The following is a 19669-nucleotide window of genomic DNA, read 5'->3' on the forward strand; positions in this document are numbered from 1 at the left end:
CATGCAACAAAGCATTTGTTCAACTACATTCATAGCAGCATTATTTGTAATAGCCATAACCTGGAAGCAACCTAGATGCCCCTCAACTGAAGAATGGATAAAGATGTGTCACATTTACACAATGTAATACTACTCTGCAGAAAAAAATAATGGTATCTTGAAATTCGCAGGCAAGTGGGTGGCACTTGAAGAAACCATCCTGAATGAGATAACCCAGTCACAAAAAGAGGAACATGATATGTACTCACTCATATATGGATTTTAGACATAGAACAAAGGATCACTAGCCTATAATTCACACCACCAGAGAAACTAGGATACAAGGAGGAAACTTAAGAGATTCATACAAAGTCCCTCACAGAAGGGGAAAGGAACAAGATCTCCTGAACATATTTGGAGTCGGGGGGGGGGGGGCAGTGAGTGTAGAAGGAGCTAGGAGAAAGAGAAGGAGAGGAGAGGAAAGCATGTGGGACCAGGAAGATTGAGTCAGGGGAGGGATAGAAGAGAGAAGAAAAAGTGAGAGATACCATAAAAGACGGAACCATTATAGGTTTGAAGAGAAAACTGACTCTAGAGAAATGACCAAAGACCTACAAGGGTGACACCAACTAACAATCTGAGCAATAGTGGAAAGGCTACCTTAAATGCCCTTCCCTGATAATGAGATTGATGACTAACTTATCTACCATCATAGAGCCCTCATCTAGTAGCTGATGGAAACAGAAGCACACACCCACAGCTAAACACTGAGCCTAACTGGAATCCAGACGCAGAGAGGGAGGAGTGATAAGAAAATGGGGACAAGACCAGGCTACAGAAACCCACAGAGACAGCTGAGCTAAACAAGGGGGAGCTAATGGACTCTCAGACTGATAACTGGGAAACCAGCATTGGACCGACTCAGACCCCCCTGAATGTGGGTCTCAGTTAGAAGGCCTGGGCAATCTAAGGAATCTTTGACAGTGGAACTAGGATGTATCCCTGGTGCACAAAAGGACTTTGGGAGCACATTCCCCATGAAGGTATACTCCCTTAGCCTAGAGGCAGGAGGGAGGGTCTAGTCCCTACTCCAAATGACTTGACAGATTTTGGTGATCCCTCCTGGAAGACATCACCCTCCTTGTGGAGTGGGAAGGATAGGGATGGGATGGGGCCGGGGGATATGGGAGGAAAGGAGAGGGAACTGGGATCAATATGTAAAATAAGAAAAATTACATATATGTGTGTGTGTATACATATATATATATATATATATATATAATGTTGTGCATATGAATGTGTGAGTTAATGTATGCATGTCAGATCCACTATGACTGGAGTCACAGGCAATTGTAAAACACCGCCTGATATGGGTGCTGGCAATGGAATTCCAGTCAAGAGCAGCAAGTTCTCTTAACTGCTGAGTCATCTTTTCCAGCCTTCTTTTACTTTGAAATGATTAATTTCTTCTCTATGTGCAGGAAGGGGAGTGTTGGAAGCTACCCTGGACTTCACAGGCTCCTTTTTCTAATTAATGTCCTTGAGTTTTTAATTTCATCTTCTTTTGGGACCTTGAATTTCTAGATCTTACTACTTTGTCAACCAGATTAATTTGCTTTTGTGGGACTTAATACTATTTGTGTTTGTTAGGAAACAAAATTTTGTTTCAAAGAAAATTTCAAAGAGAGAAATACACATTGGGGAAAAAAAAAAAGACGAAGGGTTAGAAAACCACCAGAGTTGGGAAAGTTAATTCTTTCCTAGCTCTCTTTTAGAACAGTCCTGAGATGGGCTGAGGAGAAATGACAAGCACAGGCATCTATGGTAGCTCCTCCAGAGCGCCCTGGTTTAATACTCAGCACCTACATGGAGGTTCACAACAGTCTGTAACTCCAATATTGGAGTACATGGTACCCTCTTCTAGCCTACACGAGCACTGCAGGCATGTTTACAGACATGCAAGCAGGCCAAACATGCAAAATAAAATGAAAATAAATATGGCTAAGAATACTTCTTAAACGAGAAATATACCTAGCATAATAAGTGCTACAGAGTATTGTCATATCAAATTGGAGATGGAATGTGATGGTACCCATCTGTAATTCTAGCACACAGGAGACAGGCAGGAGGATCCCAATCTTGCTACCCAAGGCAACACTGTCTCAGAAACAAAAAGTACTATCCAGATGGAAATGGAAGCTGTTAACACTGAGAAACCATCCTTTAAATGGCTGAAGATCCTCACAGAATGATTGTGCTAACATCATCTGCAGGAACTTGATACAATTTGTCAAACCTGAATCCAACTCTCTCCTGCAAGGGAGAGTTAAAGTTATTTAAAGAAAACTATTGGAACAGAACACTAAATAGACTGGACCCATTGCTGGTGGGAGTGCAAACTTGTACAGCTACTTTGGAAAGCAGTATGGCAGTTTCTCCGGAAAATGGGCATCAGTCTATGTCAAGATCCAGCAATTCCACTCTTAGGTATATACCCAAAGGATGCACATTCATACAACAAGGACATCTGTTCAACTATGTTCATAGCAATATTACTTGTAATAGCCAGAAACTGGAAGAAGCCTAGATGCCCCTCAACTGAAGAATGAATAAAGAAAATATGGTACATTTACACAATGGAGTACTGCTCAGCAGAAAAAAAAAATGATATCTTGAAATTCGCAGGCAAATAGATGGAACTAGAAGAAACCATCCTGAGTGACATAACTCAAACACAGAAGAACAAACATGGGATGTGCTCACTCACATATAGATATTAGATATAGAACAAAGGATTACCAGCCTACAATCCACACCTCCAGAGAAGCTACGAAACAAGGAGGACTGAAAGAGAAACATACATGGTCCCCCGAAGAAGGGGAAAGGGATAAGAGCTCCTGAACAAATTTGGAGTGTGGGGGAGGGGACAAAGAGGTAGGAGAAAGAGGAGGGGAGAAGAGGAGGGGAGAGGAGAACATGAGGGATCAGGAAGATGGAGTCTGAGGAGGAATAGAGGAGAGCAAGAAATGAGATACTATAATAGAGGGAGCCATTACATGTTTAAAGAGAAATCTGGTACTAGGGAAATGTTCAGAGATCTACAGGGATGACCCCAACTAACAATCTAAGCAATAGTGGAGAGGTTACCTTAAATGCCTTTCCCCTATAATGAGAATGATGACTACCTTAAATGCCATCCTCATCCAGTAGCTGATGAAAGCAGAAGCAGAGATCTACAGCTAATCACTTAGCTGACCTCCTACAATGCAGTTGTAGAGATGGAGGAGTGATGAGCAAAGGAAACAAGACCATGCTGGAGAAAAAAAGAGAAACAGCTGACCTGAGCGAGTGGGATCTCATAGACCCCAGACTGACAGCTGGGAAACCAGCATAACATGGAACCAGTCCCCCTGAATGCAGGTGTCAGTTGGGAGGCCTGGACAGTCTATGGGGCCTCTGGCAGTGGAACCAGTATTTATCCCTAGTACACACATGGACTTTGGGAGCCCACTCCCTATGGAGGAATAGTCTCTCAATCTAGATACATGGAGGAGGGCCTAGGTCCTGCCCCAAATGATCCCCCAAGATGATCCCCCTGAGGAGTGGATATGGGGTGGGATGGGGCTTGTTGGGGGGAATGGGAGGACAGGAGGGAGAGGGAACTTGGATTGGCATATAAAAGAAGATTGTTACTAATTTAAATAAAAATTTATTTTTAAAATTAAAAAAAAGAAAACTATTGAAAAGAAAAGTGGTAACAAAATGGCATCTACAATGTGCTTAGAAAGGGCTAGAAAGAAGTTAAGTAGACTCTTTACCAAAGCAACAAAATTGAACTGGTGAATTAGACTATGACTTTGAATTGTTGCATGGTACTGAACATGAAAAGAAAAACTTTAAATGCGTGCTTAAGTGTGTGTGTGAGTGTGTGTGTGTACATGTGCCTGCACGTGTGCAACGCATGTGCATGCCTGAACACGCCATGGCACACATGTGCATGTCAGAAGACAACTTGTAGAAGCTGGTTCTCTCCTTTCACCTGTGAATCTCAGGGACCCAACTCAGATCCTCCAGCTTTGTGACAGGTGCCTTACCTGCTCTGTCCAACTCTGGAATTTTTATATTCAGTAAGTTCTCATTGAGTACCCTCTGCTTTTCAAACTCTGAATGTGACAGAGTTGGTATTGATATTTATAGTTGGATTCTTCTCTAGTTAATATCCTAAAGATTCCCCATAGTTCCATATATCAGATACTTGGGTCCATGTTTGGCACTATTAGGAGGTGAAGGTGAACAAGTGCCTGTTGAGAGAGCTTTGCATAGTGAGGACATGCCCTTGAAGGGAGTTATGAGACTCTGAATTCTTACTCATTATCACCTTTTGGCAGTTTCCCCAGTGTTTGTTCCTACCATGATATTCTGCCTGGCCCAAAACAAGGAACCTAGCCCTTCACAGGCTGAAACCCCCACATGGGTGAGCCATAAGTGCTGCCTTTGTAACTTACTCCCAAGTACTTATTGTAGTGGTAGGAAGCAGGGTAAACAAATCCCTGCTTCATCATGGCGAATGCAGACACAGGGATGAACAGTCACAATGCCCTGTGTAGAACTCACATGTAGATTCATTTAATTGAAAATAAAGGAGGACCCACATTCTCTTTCACTGGTACTCACATGTGCCAGTTACACTGGATCTGGCTTTGCCACCTCCACCACTCTGGAAAATTACATAGTGCTCTTAGGACATCAAAGCCTATTCTGAGCTTGTGGTTTTCCATAGTCAACATGTAACCATGAAGGAGAGTTGCCAGCTTAACTCTCACACACCACCCCAAGTTTACTCCTAACTCTTCCCCAAACTCTGTTTAACAGTAGCCCTAACTTGTCCTTGTTTCACTCTCTGCAGCCTATCCTCTGCTCCACTGGTACCTCAGAAGCTGTCCAGTGACTTTTCATGATGACCTCCAGCAGCCTTCTGGCAGTCTGTCCTTGCTCTTTTCGGACCCACTCCTGTCTCCCCTACAAGCTTCCCTGTTTTCAGATCCTGATCCAAATTAATTAAATAAGTTTAACCTTGTTTCTAACTTGGCTTAGTAAAAGCGAAGCAAAGACAAAGAAAAACAAAAAGTGGGAATGGGGAGAGGGTCATGTTAGTTACTGGTCAAGGCCTTTTAATCTTTAAAGAGAAAATGTAGAATGAAATCCTGTCATTTCCCATGACATTAATGAGCCTGAAGGACATTAAATGAAATAAACAGGTGCAGAAAGATAAATGCCACATTGATATGTATACAAAGGAAGATAGCCCACCTCAGGCTGGTGGCTACAGAGGCTGGGGAGGACAGGGCAGAGGAAGATGGAGAGATGATGCTTAACAGCTATAGGGTTATGGTTGGTGAAACTGCTAATGTTTGACAACACAGTAGGGTAACTGGTTAATCATTAAATGTGCGTTTCAAAGGTTACTCACTAAGGTTTTAAAATGGCAGATGTTTGAGATCTGGATTTGTCAGTTGTCCTGATCTGATTCTTACTCATTCTATGTCTGCACTGAAATACCACACTATATCCCAAATACATGTACAGTTACAGTATCAATTGAAAGTTTCATTTTTAAAAATGGACTCTGTTAGGGCCCCTTCAGCCAGTCTCCACAAAGTTTCCTTGTGCTGGGTCCTGGTTAACTGTCCCTCTTCTGGCTCTTGATGCTGACAACCAATCACATCATCATCTCCTCTACTTCTGGCTTTTAAAAGGCTCTGTGTCGGAGAGTCCCCTCAGTCTGCCTACACTTTGGCTAACAGTCTCTTTATTAAGACTCTTCACCTCAAATCACCCTGCTTGAGAGTGCAATCTGTTTCCTGCTAGCAGCCTGACAAGCTAAAGTCCTTATCTTATTTGCCTGCTCTCCAATGTTTGATACCAGTGTCCCCTGCCTTCTTATCTCAGACAACCTGCTTCGGGTACCTAATGAGTCTGCCTTAGAGTGGTCAGGACAAGGTGACAGCACTAGTCTCCAGGTGGCCTCCCTTGTAAGCATGTGATCTGAGTAAAACTATATGTTTTCCTGGAAGGCAAGTCCCCTATACAAAGCCCTGAGTGCGGCCAACATGCAAATGTAAGTGTATTTGCACACATGCACGCATATTGATGAGCACCCAGGTAAGCAGTGGGGAGGATCTATAGAGTTCTCAGGTCTTCGGCTTCAGTCCTCTCAACTCATGCAGGCTCCCACCTGCCCATGGGCTTTCCTCTCCCATCTGGTGTCCAGCAGGCTCTCTCCAGGAAGGAAACTGAAGCCATCAAAGGCTCATCTCGTTAGTTTCCCATTTCTCTGAGAGACTTTCCTCTACTGCCTTGTGCTCACTGCTGTGTGTAGATATTGTCCAGGTTTTTGGATGGGTTGGTTGGGGGTTGGGAGGGATTGTTTTACCTTTTGTTCTGTTCTTTGAATTAGGAACATTGTTTGAGAGTGTGTGTGTGTGTGTGTGTGTGTGTGTGTGTGTGTGTGTGTGTGTGTGTTTGTGCGTGCGTATGTGTGTGTGTGTGTTCAGGTAAGATGAAGCCATCCCATGTTCTCCATTTTAGTCATTAAGAAAAGTCTGGGCAGCCCTATTTGAGTTGTTTAAGAAAGTCTTTGTATAAATACTATTTTTGTAGATACTTTTTAATAAATGAAAAAGAACAGTTTAAAGGAGTTCAGAAGAGCAAATCTTTTTGGATATATCCATGGTCACTGTCCATCTGATTACTGTGAAGAGAGAGTTGAATTCTTTATTTCTCTCCTTTGACTGCCTGTCACTGCTGTCTGTCACTTGGTCTACTGAGCCATCTGAGAGGAGCCTGGTTTGACATCTCTTCCCCAAGGCAGTAATTACTGGATGGTGTCACACTCCACTCCTCAGAGCCAAGTGGCTCTCAGCCCTGGTGCTTCAGCCAGTGGTCCCTACAGACTCTTCTCCAGTCTCTGCGTCTGCACCTGATAGGCTAGGGATGTGGCTGGACCAGATCTCCTTGGTATCTCTGTTCATCTAGTCTTGCTTTGTTTTTATTGGTCAGACATATAGCCATCAAGGAGTCCTCCTCTTGCCATCCCTTAGCTGCTTCTATGGGATTCAGGAATAGAAGATCAGGAACACTGGTGACATAATATAGTAAAAGTATCAATTTGCCACATAATGAATATGAAGCCATGTTAGTGAGATGTCATCACATCCTCCTTTTCATGCAATCTTTGAACTTGGTGTATATTTTACACCAAAGTGCACATCTGTTTGCAGGCTAAACATCATTGGACATGTGGTATGTGTGTTTAGATTTCCTAAAGTGTACAAATTGAGAAAGGGGTATAAACACTATTTTCACTCCACTATTTCATTAACTTTTTGATATAATCTTTTCTTTTTTTTTTTTGAATTTTATGTGTTTTATTTTTTAATATTTTTTCTTTTTATTTATTCTTCTCTTATACACTACATCCCAGCTGCAGCCTCCCCTTCTTTCACTGCTCCCAGTTCTGGCCCCTGGCAATCCCCTGCCAGATGTACTGCTCCTTCATTTCCCTTCAGATAAGAACAGGCCTCCAGGGATATCAATGAAACTTGGCATGGGAAGATGCAATAAGGCTTAGCACAGCCCTTATATCAAAGCAGGATGAGGCAACACATTAGGAAAACAAGGGTTCCAAAAGCTTACAAAAAAAAAAATCAGAGACAACCCCTCTCCCACTTTTAGGAGTCCCACAAGAATACCAAACTATACAACCTTAACATATATGCAGAGAACCTAGGTCAAATCCATATGTGCTCTGTGGTTGTCACTTTAGTCATTATGAGCTCTGTTTTGTTGGTTCTGTGTGCCCTGTTTTCATGGTTTTCTCAACTTCTCTGGCCCCTACAATCCTTCCTCCCCCTCTTCTGCAGGGTTCCCAGAGCACCAACTAATGTTCAGCTATAGGTCTTTCATCTTCTTCCATCAGCTAGTGAAGGAAGCCTCTCTGATGATGATTGGGCTGGGCACTGGTCTATGAGTGTAGAAAAACATCATTAGGGATTGTGTTTTATTTTGGTTTGATTTGGTTTGGTTTGGTTTGGTTTGGTTTGGTTTGGTTTGGTTTGGTTTGGTTTGGTTTTGGCCAGTTGTGTTTGGTTCTACTCTAGGTCTCTGAGCCATCCAGCTTCTAGTTCCTGGCCATCCAGGCTGTATCAGGCATGGGCTTCATCTTGTGATGTAGGCTTCAAGTCAGACTAGTCACTGGTTGGCCACTCCCACAAGTTCTGTGCCACCTTTACCCCAACAGATTTGGCAGGCAGGACAATTGTAGACAGAGGGTTTGTGACTAGGATGATGTCCCAGTCCTTCCATTAGAAGCTTTGCCTGGTTACAGAAGATGGCTGGTTCAGGGTCCAAATCCCACACTACTATGAGTCTTCATTAGGGTCACCAGGGAGTTTCCATTGCACTAGACTTCTACCTTGCTCCCAAAATGCCCCCCAATTCCAGTATTTTCTCCCTCCATCCCCCACCTGTTCCCTCATATTCCTGTCCCTACCTGTCCCAAGTCTACCCTCAAAATCTATTGTTTCCCCTTTTCAGAGAGATCCATGTGTCCTGCTTGAGCCTTCCTTGTTACCTAGCCTCTCTGGGTTCTATGGATTGTAGAACAGTTATCCTTTACATCTAATATCCATTTATGAGTAAGTACATATCATGTTTGTCTTTCTAGACTTGTGTTACCTCACTCGGGATTTTTTTTTTTTCTAGTCCCATCCATTTGCCTTCAAACTTCCTGATATCTTTGTTTTCTATAGCTGAGAAATACTCCATTGTGTAAATGTACCACATGTTCTTTATCCATTCTTCAGTTGATGAGCACATAGATTGTTTCCAGTTTCTGGCTATTACAAATAACACTGCTGTGAACGTAGTTGAACAAGTTGTAGGATGCAGCATCCTTTGGGTATATGCCCAGGACTAGATCTGGAGGTTGATTGATTCCCAATTTTCTGAAAAACTGCCATTTTGATTTCCAAAGTGGCTGTACAAGTTTGCACTCCCACCAGCAGTGGGTGAGTGTTCCCCTTGCTCCATATCCTTGATATCATGAGCTGTCATTTGTGGGTTTGATCTTGCATTTCCCTGATGGTTAAGGATGTTGAACATTTCCTTAAGTGTTTCTCAGTAATTTGAGATTCCTCTGTTGATAATTCTGTTTAGATCTGTATCCCTTTTTTATTTTATTTTAAATATTATTTTCTCTTTTCCTTTTTTTCACGTTTATTCTTTTCTCATACATTACATCTCAACCACAATTTCCTCTCCTTCCATTCCTCTCTGCACTTTCCCTCACCTCACTCCCCCAAATTAACTCCTCCTGTTTCCCTTCAAAATAAAAATGATTGTTTGGTTTTTTCCATGTCTAGTTCCTTGAATTCTGTATATATTATGGAGATCAGCCCTCTGTCATATGTGGAATTGATAAAAATCTTTTCCCATTTTATAAACTATCATTTTGTTCCTACTGATGATGTCCTTTGCCTTACAGAAACTTCTCAGCTTCATGGGGTCACATTTATTAATTGTTGACCTGAGTGACTGCATGGTTGGTCTTCTATTCAAGAAATTGTCTCCTGTGCCAATGCATTCAAGACATAAAGAGGAACTCTGTGTCTGGTACTGGAAACCTAGCCAAATACTCAGGGCTAATGAAGGAGAACCTCCAATCACCCCTTTACTAAACCATCATATCTCTAACAACCATCTGTACACATTTGTCCTTATACCCACAGATTAGTGTAGTCTTCACCCCTATTCAAGGAAACTTGCCTTTGTAACAAACAGAAAATATACAGAGTTACAGAACCCAGTCCCAAATGATAAATCTACAAAACAGATCCTGCACCTGATGCTTGGATAACACTGAAGAAAAGAGGGTGGGAGGATTGTTAGAGACAGATGACCAGGACTTTACTATGTATCTCCTAGTAACATTAGGAGTTACCCATAAAGTCTCACCAACATGGCTGCCTCAACATGAGCTGAACAAGACAACAATAGACCCACTAATGTGGGTGGGGGAAACCCCCAAGGCCCCAAAAAAAAAAAAAACAACAAACAAAAAAAATATAAAAAAAAAAAAAAAAACCCCCCCCCCCCAAAAAAAAACCCCCCCTTCCCCCCCCAAAAACAACCAACCCCCCCACACAAAAAAAGTAACATTACAGACTAAGAAGGTTATAGTCATAAATGTAAAGAATAGTCTTAAATGTAAAGAATATATATGTTCAGGGGAAGCTAATGAACCACTAGACTCATAGCTGGGAAACCAGCATTGAACTGACTCAGTCCCCCTGAACGTGGGTCTCAATTAGAAGGCCTGGGCAGTCTAAGGGACCTCTGACAGTGGAACTAGGATGTATCCCTGGTGCACAAAAGAACTTTGGGAGCACATTCCCCATGAAGGGATATTCCCTTAGCCTAGAGGCAGGAAGGAGGGAGGGCCTAGACCCCACTCCAAATGACTTGACAGATTTTGTTGACCCCTCCAGGAAGGCATCACCCTACATGTGGAGTGGGGGAGGGGGACTGATGGGATGAGAGGGTGGAAGAGAGGGACGGAGGGAGAAATGGAGAGGGTACTGGGATCAATATGTAAATAAATAAATAATAAAAGGAATTTTACTTAATCTAAACTACACACAAATGACCTTTGGTCATACAATTTTATTTCAATGTAGGAAATTTAGAATTTATTGTTTCTGATGTCTGGTATATCATTGTTCTTATTTTTAAAAATTGACTGTTAGCTACATCAAAATCTAATTGAGATCAATTGAATGTTATGGCTATTTAATTACCAGCAAACCAAATAAAATCATTATTTAACTTTAATAAATTAAGATATATGTGAGTATCCAGCAATTTGCAAGTAAAAATATGCAATTTGATTTTTATTGATAAATTATTTTCTATGTAGTAGCTTTCCATTTAATGAGCTATTAGTTGGATGTCAATTACTCTATTCAATGCTACTATTTTTAAGTGTGATCCCTTAATTATTTTGCTGTAGGCTATTTTGATAAATGTGAATGAAATATCTGTACATTCTTAGATAGTTAATATACCAATACTTAAACTAGATATCCCTTGCTTATGTAATTTCATTTAATTATATGGCCATTAGGTATATGTTTTTCTCTTTACAATCAACTTATACTTAATTAAAAAATACTGACAAACTTGCTAACTCTGCAGTAACTACTCACTTGTGATACAGATTTAATAGGAAGTCTAAATTATTTTAAGTGATTTAAGGATTTCCAATATACTCTCTCACCCTCAAAGTTATTTGGTTCAAAGAACCAGGAGTGAAAATATCATGTTAATTACATGTTTTCCTACTTTAAAAAGGGGGAGAGGGTTCCCTTTATTTTAACATTGTAACACAGCACATTAACACTAAATTTACAGAATAAGAAAATAAATGACCAATATAAAATTTGTTATTTATTTGGTGTTATTTATACGTAATGAAATATGATTTAAAATAAGAGGGGTGATGTGGGAGAAAATCCTATTTGCTCTTTGGGCAGGGTCATTATGGTGTGACATCTATCATCTGGGTTGAACATGACTGCTGCTATCCTGAAACAGAGCAGTTGGGATCACCCATACTTGAGACCCCATGAGAGTAAACCTATTAACACTCCCCCATAGAGAAAGACAGGGAGACTCTCAAGAACTACAAACTTCCAAAGGTCCTCTAGGGATCCCTTCTCTCCTTAAAATTACATAAAAGGTTAAGCAGTAGACTGAGGTTTGGGACATTTCAGTAGTATAACTTTTCCTTAGCTACCCAGGGGACTTCCCCTTGTGTCCCCTACTCAATCACTGGTCGGTTAGTGTCCCCTATATCTTCAATGAACAAAAGTTTCTTTACATATTCCCAGGAAGTATAGCACAACAGAGGCCATGGGCAATTGGGATTTGAGATCCAACCACCTGGGAGGTTTTTCTGATCATTGGGCCACTGGGCCATTAAACTTTATCCCTTTTCCAGCCTACTTCCTCCCTTGGAGGGATATCCTTTCTTAATCCTCTCACCTTGTTTGCTATTGTCTATGCATTTCTGTCTAATTCTTTGTTCTGAAATAACAAAGACCTTCAGGAATGCCCTCCCATTACCGATTTCCAATGATATCAATTGGAATTGATCCAAAACTATAATAAGGATAGATATCACCAAAATGTTTGTTGAAGGCTTCATGAATTGACATGATGTTCAATGAAATTAGACACAGAAAGGCAGACACTGTTGTGATCTTAGGCATACATGAACTCTTTGAAAGATTATTGCACTGAAGTTGAAAACAGAATGATAGTTATCAAAGGCTCAGGAAGGAGAGTGCTATGCTGAATATATTTCTCCCTAGACCATGAGGCATCATGAAGCAGAATAGCTGTGATAGTATCCAATATTCCCCTGCAATATGACACTGTATTGTGATCTACAAATGCATAGGCCACATTCACAGATACCCTGCACAGTAGGTGGGATAAATGTGGGCCACAGATTAGACCTGAATACTGTCATTCACAGCAATGAAAGAAGTGAAACAATATATCTGATAGCTGGGTCTACAGTAATAGATTCTGTTTACATTCTTTTCCAGAAGGAACATAGGGCAAGGTCACCAGACCCTCCCCTAAGATTCTGATCACAATTTCCTCCTGCCCTCCCCAGCTACACATAATCTTGATGATATGGGAAGTTGACAATTGGTTGAGTGTTGGGACATCACAATTGCAGTATTCCTGGGGCCTCGCCTATGCTAAAGTGTAAAGTTTCAGTGATGCAGCTGCTTTTGAATCATCCATGTTCCTGTAAGCAATCCTTCACTTAAGTTCCTACAAGAAATCCCAGTAAGTTTATTTTGGGGAAGGAGGAGCTAGCTCAGTCAATGAGTGCTTGCCTTGCATACACAACAACCTGAATTTGATCCCAGAACGTGTATTTTAAAAACCTGACATGTTGGTATGCACTTGAAATCCCAATGCCAAGAAGGCAGAGAATGAGGGTAACTAGGGCTCACTGGATAGCCAGCATCACCTACTTTCTGACTCAAAAAATGATGTCTATCTTCTGAGGAATAACACGTGGGGTCCTTCTCTGGCCTCTCTGCAAGCACACACAAATGAATATATACACTCATACAAAAACATACAATAAAAATAAAAGTTGAACTTTAAGGGCTGAATTGTTGACCCCTCCTGGAGGGCATCACCCTACATGTGGAGTAGGGGTGGGTGGGATGGAAAGGTAGTTGGGGGGGGATGGGAGGGAAGGAGAGAAAGGAAAGTGGGATCAATATGTAAAATAAGAAAAACTAAATAACATATCTAACTTATAAGATCAAGATAAATTAAAGTTTAGAAACATGAAAGCAGCGATTGCCCCCCAGGTGCTTCGAATCATGTTTTTCCCTTTTTATAATGAGCAAGTGTTTCTTTAGTAATTGAAAAAACAAATTGTATTTTTTTAAAATAGCATAGATATAATGCATAATGAGAAAATGAGTTTGATTCCAAAAGGGGCTTTATCAAGATGATTTTAAAAAAAAAGTTACCAAAGCAGCCAAAATATGCCGCTGTAGAAGCAACTTTCTCTCCCCACAGAATAATACATCAGCATTCTTCATAAGGATTTCCAATAATGACTGGCCTTGATGGGCTTGTTATCTACAAAGGCATTTCTTCTTTGGATATGCAAAAATAAAATGTAAACTATGTTAACTTATACTCACCATCTCTGCCATTGCTGTCAGGAATTGTCATTTACTATCCTCTCTGGATAAATCTTTCATTATAGAAAGTCAGTAGTTGGGTGTTAATTCAAATACTATCAATATAACTAAGTATATTGTTAATCACGCTGATAGAGAATAGATTTTCTACATACCAATAAGCAATCTCAAAGCACATACTTAATAAACAAGAAAAATATTTCTAGTGACCATAAGAGTACTTTTGGTGTCCTAAAACCAAAAGGAGTTTTCTAATACACATATTTCCTCAAACTCTCACCCTCTCACAATTTAATATAGTGTTCAGTTAGTTGCTTGTTTTTCTTTATGTAGGAGTAAAAATATTTCAGCATTGTATTTATACTAGATATGTCAACCTTTAATAAATAAATACTGGGGGTCTAATGTACAACATTGTGACTATATTTAATGCTATATTTTGAGCTTGAAATCTGAGTGCTATTGTTTTCATCACACACACACAGTAATTATGTGGATGTGCCAATTATTTTGATTGTGAGAATCACCCAGTATAAAATACTAAATCATCATTTTATACTCCTTGAATAAATGTAATTTTTGTTTGCCAATAATCCTTTAGTAAATCTTAGAGAAGTAATTTTTTTCTCTGTAGAATCTCATAGGTTTGTCATCCCCACTCACATCTGTTCTTACTAAGATCAATATTGTGCTGGATAGTTTCATGTCAACTTGATACATGCTAAAGGCATTTGAAAGGAGGGAAACTCAATTGAGAAAATGTTACATAAAATCCTGCTGTAATGTGCTTTTTAAATTATGCTTGATGGGGTAGAGCACAGACCATTGTGGGTGGTACCATCCCTGAGCTAGTGGACCTGAGTTTTATAAGAAAGAGGTCTGAGCAAGTCAAGAGGAGCAAGCCAGTAAAGCAGCATCCTTCCATGACCTCTGCATCAGCTCTTGCCTCCAGGTTCCTGCCCTCACTGATTTTGATGATGAACTATTAGATGAACTAGGAGCAGAATAAACCCTTTCCTTCCCAGATTGTTTCTGGTCATGGCGTCTAGTCAGAGCAATAGTAACCCTAAGACAATTACTTTCTTCATCCATTTCCCTCTATGTTACCTTGATATCTGTGTTGTATTACCTCTCCCTGGGAGTCATTTTTCAGAAACCTATTGTATAACTTGAGTCATGAAAGCCAATAGATAGATATTAAAATTATGGTTGCCCATTTTTCAAATTGTGAGTCACAAACAAAAACAATATAATTGAATTAATTTTTATCAACTAAAAAAAAGTAACACAATTGTGAACATAACAGCCATGCATGCCTTCAACAAATACTGAAACCTAAGAAGTGTTAAACATTCTTAGACATTCTAGAAGCACACAAGTAAACAAAATAAAACAATTTCCTTTGTAGAACCCACAAAACTCTAATTATCAGAATTCTTAACTTATCCCCTAAAGCAAGAATTTGATAGATGATCATTTAATTCTTAATGGATTTTTAAGATTTATTTGTGTGGCAGTGCTACTAGTGGTTGTGTGTGTGTGTGTGTGTGTGTGTGTGTGTGTGTGTGTGTGTATGCTACATGTGTGAGGATGCTTCTAGAGGCTACAGAAAACATTGAAGCCTCTGAAATTAGAGTTATACACATCAGTGTGCCACTCACCTTAGGTGCTAGCAACCAAACTTCTAGGGTCCTCTAGAAGAGCAGAAAGTATTCTTACCACTCTTTACCATCTCTTTACCACTCCCCCCCCCACACTATTACTTAATGGATTTTTAAGATACTTCAAGAGCATTGAAAGATGAGAATCCCTATACCCTTTGTCTACATTTCTCTCAGCCTATTGGTCTTCCAAACTCCCATCAGAACAGCCCTTTAAACTCTACATTCTGAGGCTATTCTAGTCCAAAGTTGCAAATTCTTCTACGGTCTTCCTGTAAACCAGTAAATGGCTTAAGTACCACATGGTGAGGTTTATCACCAGGGACCCCACTTATGGTACCACTTTTCTGAATAAGAAACTTTTCTTGTTGCTGTAGCAAAATATATGAGCAAAACAGATAAAGAAAGCATATTTTGGCTTACTTCATAAGTAGGTACGTACAGTCTAACAGGGTGATAGAAATATAGTAGCAGGAGCAGGTGGTAGCTAATCACATTGCATCCACAGTCAAGAAGTAGAGAGAATGCTTGTATTCAACACTATACTTTATCTTTTTATCCAATTTGGAAACACACCCTTAAATGATACCACACATACATAACTCTTGTAAATTAACCTAATCTAGACAATTCCTAACAGACATGCCCATAGATCTTGTCTTCAGGCATTCTAGATACTATTAAATTGATAACTAATATTAACCATCACCCCATTCTATGTTGATTTATCACTAATGAAGTTCCATCTTGATTATTCCTGCATCTTGAAAATCTACTACCAGGAGGAAAACTGCATAATAGGTCTTGTTCTTATAAAATAATTGTTTACATCTCCAAACAAATAGCTGTCCATCAACCCAGCTATTCATTGAACAATAATTTCCCCAAATGTAACAGACTCTAATAAATAAAATTTTCATCAATAACATTTATGAACTGAGCACCATCATAGTACTTCTCTCAATGGTGAACAAGGTGTCATACAGAGCAATAAAGAACTCCCAATTTAGAAGAAATATTTAAAATATAAATATCAAGAATGAATTATGAAGGACAGAGAATTGACATATATTATTGCAATGTTTGTCTTTTTAACTCTCTTGTTTATTACTATGTAAATGCATTTGCTTTGGAAAAATATAAATAAGGCACAAATATAAACTTAATAACCAAACTAGAACAAGCCTTAACCTTACACCTGTGTACTATCTAGAGACACTTTGAAAATCTGATCATCTTACTTGTCACTGAAAAATGCTGCCTTTTTCTAATAAGGTTAAGGAGGCCACATACTCCATTTCTTTCAAGATGTGTTGTGTTGTGCCTGGAGCTGGCACTTCAAATACCGTCCAAGGTTTCACATCAACAGCAATCCTCCCTATGCAGCAAATATGGGCAACTGAAAATAAGCCTTTTCAACATCATGCAAGGGATTATTTTTTTAAAGAAAGTTTTTTAAGGGATAAAAATAAAATAAATTTATAACCTTGACTTTCCAACTTTTATCAGCACACTTCTTATTCAAACTATGTCCCTTGAGTCTTTCTCTGCTCGGAGGGGACTGTTTCCTTCCTCTGCATGAGTAGGATGCCTGCATTTCTCCCTACTCCCAGTCCCAGTAGGATGTTGACTTATGATCAACAGAGAGAAAAGATCGTGGAGAAATGGGCTATTTATCCACATGGCATGTTTCCTCATGAATGCCTTTTTCCTGGACCGTAAGAAAAGTTTCCATGACAACCAAGCCACTAATGTTCACCCCTGACTTGCTGACGTGCTTCCTTCCTAATTGATCAGCTGGATATTGTGTTAAGATTACTTTGCCCAGACTGGACAATCTTTAGGGATTATTTTCCTGTTTATATTTTATTAGCTGAAACCTTGGCTAGAACTATTTACATGAGCCTTTCTCTTTCATCCTTTAAAAATATAATCTTAACTAAACAGGACAAGTTTTAGACAACTAGTCATTTCATAGGAAATAAAATATGAACAGGAATCTTCATTCTCCATAAAGGATACATAGGTACTCTGCAAATGATTAAATTTTATGTTTGGCCCTTCCCTGTGTCCCCACTACATGGTCTACCAGATGCTGTATATTTAGTAAGTGTTGAACATTTTGTCACCCAAACTTTTCCAGACTATTTGTATTTAAGTCACTAAGTTAAGGCAGGACCAATATCCCAATAATTTAACAATCTCCTTGCTCTCAAATTTTCTATATAAAAAGGTAAGAAACTTAAGGTACAATATTATTACATCCCAACTCTTAATCTTGTGCCTTTAGGAAAAAAAATGAAGATGTGCTAAAATATTTATAACTATTATATTTAACTAGTGCAAATATAGACATATGTATGCTGGAATTTTGGGTGTTTGATTTTTTTTCCTTTTAGCTAACCAGATAAATTTTTCTGATTAGTATCTTCTATGTTCAAGGTGCCAGAGTAGCCTTCAGGAACAGGTCAATTGTTAGATCTCCTTTATATTTAGAAAGATGAAAAGAAGAAGTGAGCCAGGCAGAAAACAGCTGACCAGGTGTTTACCCACTCAAGCATGATCATCAACGTGTACTATGGCTACTTTCTACAGTGTAATGGAAATCACATTATCATTAACATGTGGTATGGCTACTTTCTACAGTGTGATGGAAATCACATGATCATCAACATGTGGTATGGCTACATTCTACAGTATAATGGAAATCACATGATCATCAACATGTGGTATGGCTACTTTCTACAGAGTGATGGAAAGCAGACAGGTTGTGGAGAAAGGCAAACACAAACCCTCTTCTCCATTTCTAAAGGCAAGCATCACCTTAGGTTAGCCTCCTTGCTCCTTTTCCTAAAAACATAATTTCATTTATATTGTCATCTCCATTACTACAGTTTAAAATGCCTCATGGTAGACAAGTTGCATGTGGCATGAAATGATATGAATTAAATAAAGAAATCTAGTGGGAAGTCATGGCTTTGGGATTCCATGAATACTGAGATTCCCAACTATGTATGTCCCTAGGAGACATACAGAAGCTAGGTTTGTGCTGTTTACATACTATCTCCATTAGTCATGAAATTCTGTGCCACAGTGACTATTGCACCTGTCTAATATAAGTCTTTTTCCTTCAGACCTAAACTCCTGTAAAGCAGATGGATGGGAGCTAGCGCGGGCAATGGGTGGACATAGAGTAAATTACTACATGGCTTGCTATGATGGCTATTCCCACTAAAATGTCTGTATAGTCTCTTTCTGGCCTCACAGGATTTCTGATTAAAGTGATGCCACAACTCCACAACTCCTTCTGCAGAGAACATAAAAGGGACAGACTATTTTAGAAGAGTTGAAACAATTTTACAATTGTAGTGAAGCTAGTGGCCTAGAATGTGTGCTTGCTGAGAGACGTACCTGTAATACACAATGAGATGCACTATGTCCATGCATATCACCTTTCAAGAATGAAAGGCAGTATTTTTAAAAATATTTAAGTACTACATAAGGGAAAAATCATTTTGTTTTTTTACAGTAATACTGCAAATAAATATTGGAATGTAATCCAATACCATGGTCAAAGCAATCTTCTTACTGTGTTCACACATGAAATAGAAATCACTGGAGTACAAACAACTTAGTAGACACACCCAGTCTGAAGGAGCTGCCTCACTACTACTAAGAACTAACTATTAGATTGTCGAATGTTTGTGGAGCAGATTGTTAAATACTACTCTAATTATAAATTAAATTGCATAAAGTTACAATTAAATAAATTATATTAAAACAAAGATTATAGGCAACTTAAAATCTCCCTTCAGAAATGAATGACTAATTCCCCAGCTGTTGTACATCTAGTAGCAGGCTGCCATGGCTATCAGCCCTTGTCCAAGAAAGCTTTGATGAAAAACAGCCCTCTCACCCAAGCCACATACTGATCAAGTGTGGTATATGAAGGTCTAGCCACTGACCATGGTGGGTATTCACACACAAATATGCATTGGGTGAATGAAGCTTTCATAAGTCTGGGTGATGGTAAGGAACATTAACCTGAACTGAAGCTGAAATAAAATGAATTTGCATTTTGGAGTTGGCACTGAGAATATTTAGAAAATATTAGAACATAGAAATATTTAGAATAAAGGGGTAGGAAAATTAGAGAAGGCCCGGGTTTCTAATTTGGAAAGAAAAGATTAAAGATAAAAAGCATGACAACTGGAGGAGAACACCTCT

At 39.4% G+C, this 19669-nt stretch overlaps 1 pseudogene; it reads left to right on the forward strand.

Moving 5' to 3' along the window:
- The first annotated feature begins 18001 nt into the window (after nucleotides 1-18001).
- The window catches only part of LOC127234849 (ER lumen protein-retaining receptor 2-like), a 45335-nt pseudogene continuing 43667 nt past the window's right edge, over nucleotides 18002-19669 (forward strand).

Source organism: Phodopus roborovskii, unplaced genomic scaffold (genome assembly GCF_943737965.1).
Source record: "Phodopus roborovskii unplaced genomic scaffold, PHOROB, whole genome shotgun sequence".
Lineage (NCBI taxonomy): Eukaryota > Metazoa > Chordata > Mammalia > Rodentia > Cricetidae > Phodopus > Phodopus roborovskii.